A 13,847-nucleotide genomic window follows, 5' to 3' on the forward strand; every position below is an offset into this window, starting at 1 on the left:
ATGACTGGGATTTAAATTTCTGAGGGGTCACCAATAGTATACTAGGAGGGAACCAAGTTTCAAACACATAGCATCACAAATCAAAAAGCAGGTGGTGCCCGGCTTGGGTTTGCTCAGTGGTTAGAGCGTAGGCCAACATATCAAAGCGTTGCCAGTTCAGTTCCCAGTCAAGAGCAAATATCTTGGTTGCTGGCGGGGTGGGTGTTGGGAGGCAACCGATCGATGTGTCTCTCTCACATTAACGTTTCTCTCTCTCTGCCCCCATCCCTCCCTTCCACTCTGAAAATCAATTAAAAAAATATCCTCAGGTGAGAATTTATTAAAAAAAAAAAAAATAGGTGTCAAGAATGGCGAATGCAGTTTCAAAAGTAAGGCTTCCACATGTGCAGGAGCCTCACCGGGAGAATCTCAGTGAGGTGATGGGGACCATGGAATGAAGCAGAATGTCAATGAATATATATATATATTTTTTACCTCCAATGGTAATTGGATGATCCTTTTGTATTTTTCTGATCCCGAATTTCATTAAGATGATTGCAGTTCAGTGTCAAAACACCAAGGTGCCCATCTAACATCCTGCATATCTCAAGAAGCATTTGGCTAATTGATAGTATGTGCAGGACCCATAGGAAGTACCCTAGAAGGATGTCTACCCCGGATTTTCTTCTCCTCCTCACACAGCCAGGCACACGTGACTCCTCTTCATTCACACAGACTCCTATCTAGAATGAAACCTCCCCGGTTCCGGGATCCTTTACAACTTCCACAACATACATCCTTTCTAACACCTCGGGTGCCAGGAGCTTCACCTTCCTGCAGGAGGGTCTCTCCTGGAAAGCGGGAAGCTGGGGCAGGGAGATGGGAGTTGCGTGAACTCCTGGTCTAAGCCCCACTTGGCAGTGTGGGGCTGCCTCTTCTAGCCAGGGTAGAGATGGGCCACTTCTAATTGCTCTTAGTGCCTTCACACAGTAGCAAGGTTTACCCCTGTCTTTACTTTGCTGAAGATGAACTGCATTAAGACAACTGAACACCACCTGATCCCTTGGGCCCCCTTAATGAGAGCTGCACAAATGCACTGGCTGTCTCCTATATGGCTCGCTCAGAAGCTACTGAAGTGATGCTACAGGGCTGGTAGGAAGTTGATTCAGTGGATGGTGTTTCAGTCTGGATTAAGGAGCCCTTACCTCTCCATAAACTCAGGGGAAGCAGGGCACCAGACAAAAGCTTTCTGAGGATAGGAAAGATTAACTGACCATAAATCAGGAGTCTACTGTTTGAATTTAAACTGTTATATCAATATACACTGAGTGGCCAGATTATTATGCTTTCAGAGATCATAATAATCTGGCCACCCTATATAATAAAAGGCTAATATGCAAATTGTCCCCTCAACCAGGAGTTCAACCAGCAGGCAGGCCGACTGGACCCCACCCATGCACGAATTCATACACCGGGCCTCTAATATATATATATATATATATATATATATATATATATATATATATTGAGTGCTATCTATCTATCTATCTATTGAGTGGCCAGATTATTATGTGTTCAGAGATCATAATAATCTGGCCACTCAGTGTATGTGTGTGTTTATACAAATCACACACACACACATGAATATATATATCCTATATAATAAAAGGCTAATATGCAAATCGAATGATCACTATGATGTGCACTGACCACCAGGGAGCAGACCCTCAATGCAGGAGCATCTCCCACTTCCACTATAGCTCTAAGGATATACAACTGTGAGCTTAGGCCCACTCCCCACCTTAGCCATCAGTTGGACATCCCCAGATGGTTCCCAGACTGCGAGAGGGCACAGACCAGGCTGAGGGACCACCCCTCCCCAGTGCTTGAATTTCGTGCACTGGGCCTCTAATATATATGTATGTAAACATACATACATAAAACCAGTTATTTAAAAATGGACAAAAAGAGAAAAGAATAAAAAGAATACAGAAAGTCCTGGCCACTAAAATTATGTCAATATTGGGCAAATACAGTACTAAGTTAATCATATATACTTTTTCCCCCCTTTGGCTTAAAGAGACATTTTTTTTTTTTTTCTCACTCTGGAAGCTAGCAGTCCATGATCAAATCCACACCTCCTTCTGAGGCCCCACTCTTTGTTTTGCAGATAGCAGCTGCCTCCTTACTATGTTCTCACATGGTCTTTCTTCTGTCCATGTATAGTGTGGGCCCTAATCTTTTTTCTTTTAGAATAAATATTTATTGTTGTGAAGTAACCTATCTGAAATCTAATTGTTCTTGAAAATGAAGACTGAAAAATGGGGAAAATTAACAAAGTTAGTGACACCTGTCACTAAGGTTGAGGCCACATGCAGAAAATACAATCCACTCACTGTACATATTTATTGAGCACCAGACGAGGAAGGGATGTGAAGGTTTGGGAAAAGACAGATTCATGGGTCTGAGGCAGCATCACAGAAATGTCACATTTGCACTGGGTCTTGAAAAAGAAAAAAATATTTTTTCTGATTTTAACACTAATAGAGGTTCACTGTGGAGTATTTAGAATAAATATTGTAAGAGAATCCCACCATCCAAAAATGGCCACTGTGGAATTTTCATGTTTTTCCTCTTTTCTTCCTTTTCTTTTTTTCCCTCCCTCCCTCCCTCCCTCCCCTCCCTCCTCCTCCCTCCCTTCCTCCTCCTCCCTCCTCCTCCTCCTCCTCCTCCTCCTCCTCCTCCTCCTCCTCCTTCGTCTTCTTCTTCTTCTTTTCTCTCTCTCTCTCTCTCTCTCTCTCTCTCTCTCTCTTTCTTTCTCTTATTTATAATTAGGATTTTAGACTTTTTAAACCTATTTTTATATAGCTTTATATTGTAAGCATTTTGTGGAAGTGCTTTTAAAAAACATATCAACTGAGGGAGGAGGGTTGTTGGGGAGGGAAGGAATGGTAGGGGAGGCCTGGGGAAGGTCAATGGGGGGGGGGGAAAGAGACATATGTACTACCATTTATAATATTTAAATAGCATATATTATATATATATATATATATATATATATATATATATATATATATATACTGTTTCCCCGAAAATAAGACCTACTTACAGGTTTCCTTCTGAGTGAAATATAAGGCATCTCCCTAAAATAAGGCCCCCTAAGGCTAAACATGAGAGATTTGGTCCACTGATTCTGAAAGAAATGGAGTCACAAGAAATTCACCAGGAAATTCAGGAATTGGATTGTTATGATGATGTTCCAGAAGATGATGACATGATTGTCATTGAATAAATGAGTAAATTCTTGATACTGTAGGATTGACAGTTTGTCTGGTTTGTGTTGATAACTACTGTACTACCGTACCGTATACAGGTAATAAATTTCCTTTATTTTCATTTAACAATAAATGTGTACCGTATTCTTCTTCATGGAAAAATAAGACATCTCCTGAAAATAAGACCTAGTGCATCTTTGGGAGCAAAAATTAATATAAAACACTGTCTTATTTTCGGGGAAACAGGATCTATATATATATATATATATATATATATATATCTTTAATAAAAACAGATCAGTTCCTTAGTAATAAATACAGGTTTTGTATAAAAATTGTAAAAAGCAAGTTTGCAAATGAAGAGAAAACAAATAAAAAGAAAAAAATCACCTGTTATCTTAGCAAGCAGAGACGATCACTGTATGTATATTGGAGTACGACCTTCCAGGGTTTTTGTATGCACATAGAGATAGGGCCTGGTACACAGTGGGCACTCAATAAATACCTGTTAAATGAAAAGAATGAATACAAATGAAAAATACGTATACATTTCTAAAAATGGAAATCATACCACAGAGTTTAAAAACATATTTCTCACTTAACAAGATACGGTCTCCTCCACTGACTTATGTCAGTAAACACAGGTCTACACAATTACTACTAATGATGGTTTAGCCGCATGACTATACCATAAATTAACAGCCAACATGTTACTACTGGACGGTTACACTGCTTGGTAGACAGAAGATTGACAGGCAGAGCTGAGGCCTGAGCTGATACTTCTCAGTGAAAGAGAAGATAACAGCACGGAGGCAGGAGGTACAGGTGGAGTTCAGGAAACAAAGAATTATAGTGTCATTGAAAGATCAAAGCAATTATCAGACTATAAAATTAATTAAAAAGCTGAATGGGGCCATTATGTGAAGATCTTGATGTTAACACAACCATAATTACTCTCTCGACATTTATATTAGGGAACAAATTACAATTTACTCAGCACAGACATGTCTGATCCTTCACTACATTATGATGTTAGTTTGCTTATTGGTACATGTTATTAATACGACCAGTGTAAAATACATAAACTTAGTCTCTGCTCTTCATGGTGTTAAGTAGCAAAGGAGAGGATATGCAAACTTGTCTGGATTTACATGGCTTACAGCCTATTTAAACAAGCAACACCATCCCACATAACGTGACAATATTCCATAAAACATTTGCATGATGGAACCATACTATATGGCAGAACAAAGAATAAGTCCAGACGGATTTCAGAGACAGACAGACAGACATATGTACTTACAGGAAGGAACAACGGAAGGAGGGGTGGGTGGAAAGAGGGAGGCAGGAAAGGAAGGAAAGTAAATGGGGCCTTGAGAAATCAAGTAAGGTTTTGCAGTGTCTAAAAAATAGGGAGGATTTAGACTGGGGGATAGGAAAGGCATTTATTTTTCTCTTTTTTAAAATATATTTTTATTGATTTCAGAAAGGAAGGGAGAGGGAGAGGGAGAGAGATAGCAACACCAATGATGAGCCCTAACCGGTTTGGCTCAGTGGATACAGCGTAGGCCTGCAGACTGAAAGGTCCTAGATTTGATTCAGGTCAAGGGCATGTACCTTGGTTGTGGTCACATCCCCAGTAGGAGGTGTGCAGGAGGCAGCTGGTCAATGTTTCTCTCTCATCGATGTTTCTATCTCTCTCCCTTCCTCTCTGTAAAAAAATCAATAAAAAAAATTATATATTTTTTAAAAAAACATCAATGATGAGAATCATTGATCAGCTGCTTCCTGCATGCCCTCTATTGGGGCTCACGCCTGCAGCCTGGGTTGATGCCCTTGACCCATTAGTCCACAGGCCAATGCTCTGTCCACTGAGCAAACCAGCGAGGGTGGAAAGGCATTTCTTGTACAGTACTGGGAACAACATAGGCAAAGACACAGAGACCAAATGTGCACAGAACAGCCTTGTGAGACCATTCGGACGAGCCCAACTAGAGTAAGGAGAGCAAAGTACTGTACATATTCCTTGAGGAATAGGTTTATAGTTGATAGGAGATGATTTAAAGATTCTACAGGGAAAACCAAACCAACAAATGTAGTGTAACTTAAACATTGTCCAAAATTACTTTTGGGGATAAATAAGCTGAAATACAATTTCCATTGCTCATATACTTTGTGGTGGATTGGTCTGCTCAAATATTTGCTCCCACTTCGTTGTAATCCAGTACTACAGAGGATGGGGAATTGAAAACTATTATTTCCCACATCCCTTTGCAGCTTGGGTTTTAGATCTGACTTAGATTCCACCAATCAGAGAGCAAGGTGCTGGGGACAAGGCATCTACCCAATATTTGGCTGGTCCAATTCCATCAGGTGAAGCAGTCAGCACTGGAGCCAACAACTGTGTCTATGGATTCCTGATAATCAGATGGGCTGGAGTGATGTGTTCCTGGAACAGGCAGTTGAGACAATGAGGAACCAGCTTCCTGGTTTCCCAGCTTCCTGATGGAGGCACAGGTAGCAGTTTCCTTAGCAGGTCAGTTGGTATTCTGGTCATTATTCCAAGAGGCCTGACCTAAGACCTGCTGTGTCATTTCTTCTAACAGTTTTACAGGCACTTAATTCCCTGTGCTTATAAATCCCTTTTGTTTAACACACATAGAACGATGCCTGTTACACTAAACCCTGACTAATATTCATAATTTTCTTTTTCTTCCCTTTTAAATTTTTTATTATGGGAACTTTTAAACAAATGTAAATGTGAACAGAATAGAATAATGAATCCCCATGTACCAAATTCAACTATTATCAATTCAGGCCAGACTGGTTGAAATTTTACCCCCACCATCACATAGAACCGTGTTTCCCAAAGTGTGGTACGCATACCCCCAGGGGTACTGGAAGAGTTTGGTTGGGGTACGCATTGCACTGGAGTTTGGTGGGGATATGCACTGCACCATGCTTAGCTGCGCCTAATTCTACGTTCTCATGAGTACAGGGGGTACTCAGCATTACGAAAATTATAGAAGGGGTACACATATGTCAAAAGTTTGGAAAACACTGACATAGATTTATTTTAAAGCAGATTCCAGATATCCTTATCTCTGTAAATATTTCAGCACACATATTTCTAAAAGGGAAAAACTATTTTTTCAAATATTGCCATATCACTATCAAACCTAAAAAAAAAAATGACAAGAATTCCTTAATATCACTAAGTATCCAGTCACATTCACTTAGTTTTTTAATTATTATGAATCAGTTTGTATGTTGTTGTTTTTTTAATTCTGAAGAACCAATAAAATCACAGCTCTCTGAGCTCAACTTCTGAGAAGCAATCCTGACAGCAAGGGCGGTGGTTGTAAGGGCCGCAGGGTCCCGTTCTTGCTGCCATCTCTCCCAGTAACTGACTGAGCCTCCTTACCCACGTGCGGTCTTTGAATCAACAGGTTCTTGGATGGTAATGGAATGGATCTAAGAGCTGCTTTTCTGTGTTTTGGAAAACCTCAAACAGGCTAAACAGGTTAACTAAAATGCTTGCCTTTGCAGATTGCATTAATTTGATGTGATAATCCTAGGTTCTAACTGGTAATTTTATATATCTTCAAGGAGTAAAATCGGAAAATGAATTAATACATTAACACTGTAGTCAAGACTCATTAAACAGTATAGTTAAGACCTGGATGTTGCACTACATATCAATTATACTTCAATTAAAATAAAAGCTTAAAGTGGATACTCAAAATCTTTGAAAACCTGAGGCTCTTAGGAGGTGGGGAATAATAAAAATGGCCTTTGGTGGTGAACAGGCTGGGAGCCAGTCAGCAATCGAAGAGGAAAAGGTGTTTTCTCTATCCCCACTCAAACCTCACAACGTACCCAGGGCTAGTGATCGCAGGTGTGCTAGGACCCTGTATCACCATTTCATCTCTGCTGGCTTCCCCAACCTCTGTCAGTCACTCTCAGCTCTACATCTGGAAAGTAACTGTGTCTAGAACCTTGAACTACCACCTGCCCCTCCTCTCTTTACAGCCAACAAACCAAACAACTTGCTCCTGGCCTCATCATTCCCCTCAAACCACGCCCAACTGGCAAACTCTGGCCCTGCCATTTAGGAGCTGTGTGACCCTGGGCAAGTAGGTTAACGCCTCTTCGCCTCAGTTTCCTCTTCTGTAAAATGGAGATAAAGTAATACCCACCTCATACGTCGTTATACTGATTCCACGATTGGGTCCATGTGCAGCACTTACAGCAATGCCTGGCCTGGTAAGCTATGGTGACTATGGTGGCTGCTCTCATTTTATTTTATTTTATTTTATTTTATTTTATTTTATTTTATTTTATTGATTAAAGTATTACAAATACTAGTAATTATGTCTCCTCCCCCCCCCCCCCATTGGCCTTCCCAACCTCTCCTACTACCCCAGGATATGCCCTCCCCTTCCCTCCCCCATTTCCCCAGTGTCTTGTGTCCATTGGTTATGCTTATATGCATGTATTCAAGTCCTTTGGTTGATCTCTTACCTCTCCCCCTCAAAACCCCTCCCCCAAAAAAAAACTCCCCAGCCTTCCTGATGTAATCTGACAGTCTGTTCGATACTTCTCTGCCTCTCTATCTATATCTATCTTTTTATTCATAAGGTTATGATGTTCTTTATTATCCATAAATGAGTGAGATCATGTGGTATTTTTCTTTCAATGCCTGGGCTTATTTCACTCAGCATAATGCTCTCCAGTTCCATCTATGCTGCTGCAAATGGTAAGAATTCCTTCTTTTTTATAGCAGTGTAGTCTTCCACTATGTAGATGTACCATAGTTTTCAAATCCACTCATCTGCTGATGGGCATTTAGGCTGTTTCCAAATCCAAGCTATTGTAAATTGTGCTGCTATGAACATAGGGGTGCATATATCCTTTCTGATAGGTGTTGCTGTCTTCTTGGGATATATTCCTAAAGGTGGTATTACCAGGTCAAATGGCAGTTCCAGTTTTAAATTTTTGAGGAAACGCCATACTATTTTCCACAATGGCTGCACCAGTCTGCATTCCCACCAGCAGTGCACGAGGGTTCCTTTTTCTCCACATCCTCTCCAGCACTTGTCATTTGTTGATTTGTTGATGATAGCCATTCTGAGAGGTATGAGGTGGCTTTCTTGTTGTTTTGTTGGTGGTTTCTTTTGCTGTGCAGAAGCTTTTTATTTTGATGTAGTCCCATTTGTTTATTTTCTCCTTAGTCTCTCTTGCCCTAGGAGCTGTGTCTGTTAAGATATTGCTATAACATGTCTGAAATTTTGCTATCTATGGAGTCTTGTAGGATTTTTATAGTTTCCCATCTTACATTCAAGTCCTTTAGCCATTTTGAGTTTGTTTTTGTGTATGGTGTATGTTGGTGATCTAGTTTCATTTTTTTGCATGTATCTGACCAAATTTCCAAGCACCATTTTGGCTCCATGGTATGCTCTTGCCTCCTTTGTCAAATATTAATTGAGTATAATGGTTTAGATCAATTTCTGGGTCTCTTTTCTGTTCCATTGGTCTATATGTCTGTTCTTGTGCCAGTAACAGGCAGTTTTGAGAACAGTGGCTTGGTAATATAGTTTGATGTCTGGCATTGTGATCCCTCCAATTTTGTGCTTCTTTCTCAGGATAGCTATGGCTAATCAGGGTCTTTTTTTGTTCCAGATGGATTTTTGAAGAGCTTGTTCTACATCTTTAAAATACTTCATTGATATTTTAATAGGTATTGCATTGAATCTATAGATTGCTTTAGGTAATATGGACATCTTCATTATGTTGATTCTACCAATCCATGAACATAGTATGTTCTTCCATTTGTTTATGTCTTCCTCTATCTCATTTTTCAATGTCCTGTAGTTTTCTGAGTACAGGTCTTTTACATTCTTAGTTAAGGTTATTTCTAGATATCTTAATTTTTTTTTGCTGCAATGGTAAATGGGATTTTTTTCTTTTCTTTCTGAGAGTTCATTATTGGTGTATAAAAGGCCAAAAATTTAAAACTGGAACTGCCATTTGACCCGGTAATACCACTTTTAAGAATATATCCCAAGAAGCAACACCTATCAGAAAGGATATATGCACCCCTATGTTCATAGCAGCACTGTTTACAATAGCTGGGATTTGGAAACAGCCTAAATGCCCATTAGCAGATGAGTGGATTTGAAAACTATGGTATATTTACACAGTACCCATTTATGATAAAATATCTCAGCAAAGTGGGAATAGAGGGAACATAATCCTACAGGATAAAAGCCATTACCATAATAATTTGCTAATGTTTGGTTGTCTGCTCGGCCATTCAACCAATCAAAGTGTAATATGCTAATGATATGCTTAAGACACTCAACCACTCGCTATGATGTACACTGACCAACAGGGGGCAGACAGCTAAACACACAACCAGTTGCTATGATGTACACTGACCACCAGGGGGCAGATGCTCCCACCAGTAGGTTAGCTTGCTGCTGGGGTCTGGCGATCAGGATTGAGTGAGATGATCACTTCCTGCCCCGACCCCGATCTTGCACTGGTGGACTCCCTCAGCCTGGCCTGCACCCTCTTGCAGTCTGGGACCCTTCAGGGGATGTCAGAGGACTGGTTTTGGCCCGATCCCACAGGCCAGGCCGAGGGACCACACTGGTGCACAAATTTGTGCACCGGGCCTCTAGTTCAACATAATAAAGACCATATATGAAAAACCCACATCCAATGTCATACTCAACGAGCAAAATGAAAAGTGTGTCCCTTAAAATCAGGAACAAGACAGAGATGTCCAATTTCACAAGTCTTATTCAACAAAGTACTGGAAGTCCTAGCCACAACAATCAGACAAGAAGAAATGAAAGGCAACCAAATTGAAAAGGAAGAAGTAAAACTGTCCAATATTTGCAGGTGAGATGATATTATATGAGAGAGAACACTAAAGATTACACCAAAAAATTACTAGAATTGATAAATTCAGTAAAGTAGTGGGAGTATAATTCAGTTGCATTTTTATACATACAACAATAAGGGAACTATAAGAAACTATATGAACTATTAGAAAGGGAAACTTAGAAATTAATCCCATTTAAAACTGCATCAAAAAATAAAATACCTTGGAATAAGTTTAACCAAGGATGTAAAAGACTATACTAAGACACTGAAGAAATAAATGAAATAGATACAACTACATGGAAGCATATACCATGTTCATGAATAGAAAGAATTGATATAATTAAAATGTCCATACTACCCAAAACAATCTATAGATTCAACCTAATTCCTATCAAGATATCAATGATGTATTTAACGGAACTAGAACAAATATTCTAAAAACTTATATGGAACCACAAAAGATCCTGAATAGCCACAACAATCTTGAGAAAGAAGAGCAAAGTTGGAATAATCATGCAAATAATATTGAACTATACTACCAGCCCATAATAATCAAGCCTGATACTGTCATAAAAACATACACATGGATTAATGGAACAGATTAGTCAGCCCAGAAATAAACTCATATATTTATGGTCATTCAACAAAGAAGGCAAGAATATACAATGGGGTTAAGATAGTCTGTTAAGCCCGGACCGGTTTGGCTCAGTGGATAGAGCGTCGGCTTGGGGACTGAAGGGTCCCGGGTTCGATTCTAGTCAAGGGCATGTGCCTTGGCTACGGGCATATCCCCGGTGGGGGGTGTGCAGGAGGCGGGTGGTCGATGACTCTCTCTCATCGATGTTTCAAACTCTCTGTCTCTCTCCCTTCCTCTCTGTATAAAATCAATAAAATATATTTAAAAAAAAAAGATAGTCTGTTAAATAAATGATATTGAAAAATTGTGTTGGACAGAAAAGTGGAAAAAAAGAAAAGAAAAGAAACTAGACCACCTTCTTATACAACACACAAAATTAAACTCAAATAAGATTAAAGAATTAAATGTAAGACCTGAAACCATAAAAATCCTAAAAGAAAACATAGGCAGTAAAATCTTGGATACTTCTTATAGCAACATATTTTCTGATATATTTCCTTGGGCAAGGGAAACAAAATAAAAATAAATGGGACTACATCAAACTAAAAAGCTTTTACACAGCAAGGAAACCAATCATCAACAACATGAAAAGACAACCCACTGAACGGGAGACCATATCTGCTGTTATATCTGGTAAGGGGTTAATACCCAAAATTTATAAAGAACTTATACAACTCAACACAAAAAAACAAACAATCCAATCCACACAAACAATTGGGCCTAAACAGGCAGTCGGACATCCTTCTTGTTATCTAGGACTGCTGTCTCCTAACTGCTCCTAACTGCTCACCTGCCTGCTGGCCTGATTGCCACTAATTGCCCTCTCCTGCCAGCCTGGTCACCCCTAACTGCTGCTGCCTTGGCCCCTGCCAAATTGGCTTTGTGCGGAAGGACATCCGGATGGATGTCCGGAAGATGTCTGGTCTAATTAGCATATTACCCTTTTATTAGTATAGATTATACAACATGAGCTTTAAGGTAGAATTGCATTAGTAGAAATTAAGAGACATTTCATTTAAAAATATTGGTTTGATATGATTCAAACCACTTGTTTATGACAAAATCAAATCTTTAAGAATAGGATTGCTTCCCCTAGCTGGTTTGGCTCAGTGGCTAGAGCTTCAGCCTGAGGACTGAAGGATCCCAGGTTCAGTTCTGGTCAAGGGCACATGCCTGGGTTGCGGGCTCGATCCCTAATAGAGCATGTGCAGGAGGCAGCTAATCAATGATTCTCTCTCATCATTGCTGTTTCTATCTCTCTCCCTCTCCCTTTCTCTCTGAAATCAATAAAAATCTATTTTAAAAAATGAATAAGATTGCTTTGCTATCAAAGCCAAGTAAGGTGTGTCATTTGTGGTCCCTGATGAAGTCTGAGCAGCTCAGTTGCTCAGTGACTTCGCTGGGTTCTTATCAAATAAAATCCATGGAGAAGCAACTATGCCCACCATGCATTGAGGTTATAAAGACTGAAAGCTGGGGAGGACAGAGTGCTTCTGGGGTAGGAGACAGTGAGGGTCAGTGGCTGGGAGGCAGGAAAGACGTGGGAATGCCCAGTGCCTGGAAACACCAGAGGGTCTGGGATATGCAAATCTGCTGGGGGCGGGGTCAGGCCCTGTGAGATCAGGTCCAGAGGGCAGGGATGCAGTTCCAGGGAATCGCCTTCCTGTGAGAGGGGGTGGGAAACAGGTACCAATGCCTGAGTGGGATGCCCCTCAGTCCCAGATCTCTCCCAGGACGGGGAGGGTGTTTGCACTGGTTTATTTGATTCTTCTTACATTTTGAAGGGGGTGGCAAGGAGTGTCTACCAGACATGGTTTCCTTCTGCTTGCTCGCCAGAGCTGCCCATGTGATGCCTTTTCCCTTCCTTCCCTGATGCCCCAAGCTAAGGTGAATGAGATCGCCAGGGACGAAACTGGGGCCCCCATTGTATTGGGTAGAGATTGCCCTCCACAGGAACCTGCCTGATCCAGGTAGGGTTAGGGTCATTCTCTGCCAAAACGGCTCCATTTAAACCAAGCTGCTACTTGCTGCTGCTTAGATAGGTGCTGGCTGAGCTGTTTGTGGAGGGTTTATCATCCCTTCTGGCTGTTTCCTTGGAAACCACAAACTCAAGATAGCAGAGCCAGGGCTGCACGCTCTTCAGCACTGGTTCTTCTCAGTCAGCTGCTGAATTTACTTGAAGGATGTAGAGTAATTTTTAAATGATACTAAAGTGTGTACAATTAGGTCAAAGCATTATGCAATTGTTTTCTATTAATTTGTACGATTGAGGGTCTGGAGTGTTTGAGGATGTCAGCTCTCACAGAGCATAGTGATTTTAACTATTGAATTTAACCAAAATCTCTAGTGACTCTTTCAGCCGGGAGGCCTCTGGATTGGGCAGTGCCATGGGCCTGTGCATGCCTCCACAGGTGGCCACTTCTGCCAGGAGCCCCTCCCAGGTCAGGTGGCCTCCAGGCTGGGCAACACAGTGTGCCTGCTTATGCCCCCTGGCCAGGCAGCCTCCAGGCTGGTGGCAAATGGGCCTGCACATGCCTCTGCTGGTGGTCACTTCTGCCGGAGGCCACTCAACCTCAACACAGGGCAGGGACACTGTGGGCCTGCTCGTGATCTCCCGCCGGGCAGCCTCCAGGCTGGGTGGTGCCGCGGGCCCACACAGGCCCTGCCAGTGGCCACTTCCACCAGGGGCTGCTCCTGTTGTGACTGCTAAGGTGTCTGGACCAATTAGCATATCCCTCTATCATTACATAGGACTAGAGGCCTGGTGCACGAAATTCGTGCACGGAGGGAGGGCCAGGAGAGTGTCCCTCAGCCTGACCTGCTCCCTCTCTAACCCAGGACCCTTCAGGGGATGTCTGACTGCAAACTGGCTGGCAGGGGAGGGCACTTGGGGGTGAAATCAGGCCAGTAGGGGAGGGCAGTTGGGGGCAAACTAGCCTACCGTGGAGGGCAGTTGGGGACATTAGGCAGACAGGCAGGTGAGTGGTTAGGAGCCAGTGGTCCTGGATTGTGAGAGGGATATCAGACTGCTGGTTTAGGTCCGATCCCTGGAGGACTGGTCA

At 41.6% G+C, this 13,847-nt stretch overlaps 1 protein-coding gene across 4 annotated transcripts in view; it reads right to left on the minus strand.

The window, feature by feature from the left end:
* The window catches only part of SLC38A1 (solute carrier family 38 member 1), a 63,364-nt gene that overhangs the window by 42,362 nt on the left and 7,155 nt on the right, over nt 1–13,847 (minus strand). For 2 of the 4 annotated variants that reach the window (XM_036456537.2, XM_036456539.2), the window contains exon 2: nt 3,645–3,759. The exons of 1 other annotated variant lie outside the window; for it this stretch is intronic. The gene's annotated coding sequence lies outside the window, so the exon portion shown is untranslated. Of the gene's footprint in view, nt 1–3,644; nt 3,760–7,453; nt 7,496–13,847 lie in introns of those variants that run through there. One more of the 4 variants, XM_045587938.1, reaches the window with a different exon arrangement.

Source organism: Pipistrellus kuhlii, unplaced genomic scaffold, assembly GCF_014108245.1.
Source record: "Pipistrellus kuhlii isolate mPipKuh1 unplaced genomic scaffold, mPipKuh1.p scaffold_m20_p_3, whole genome shotgun sequence".
Classification (NCBI taxonomy): Eukaryota; Metazoa; Chordata; class Mammalia; order Chiroptera; family Vespertilionidae; genus Pipistrellus; species Pipistrellus kuhlii.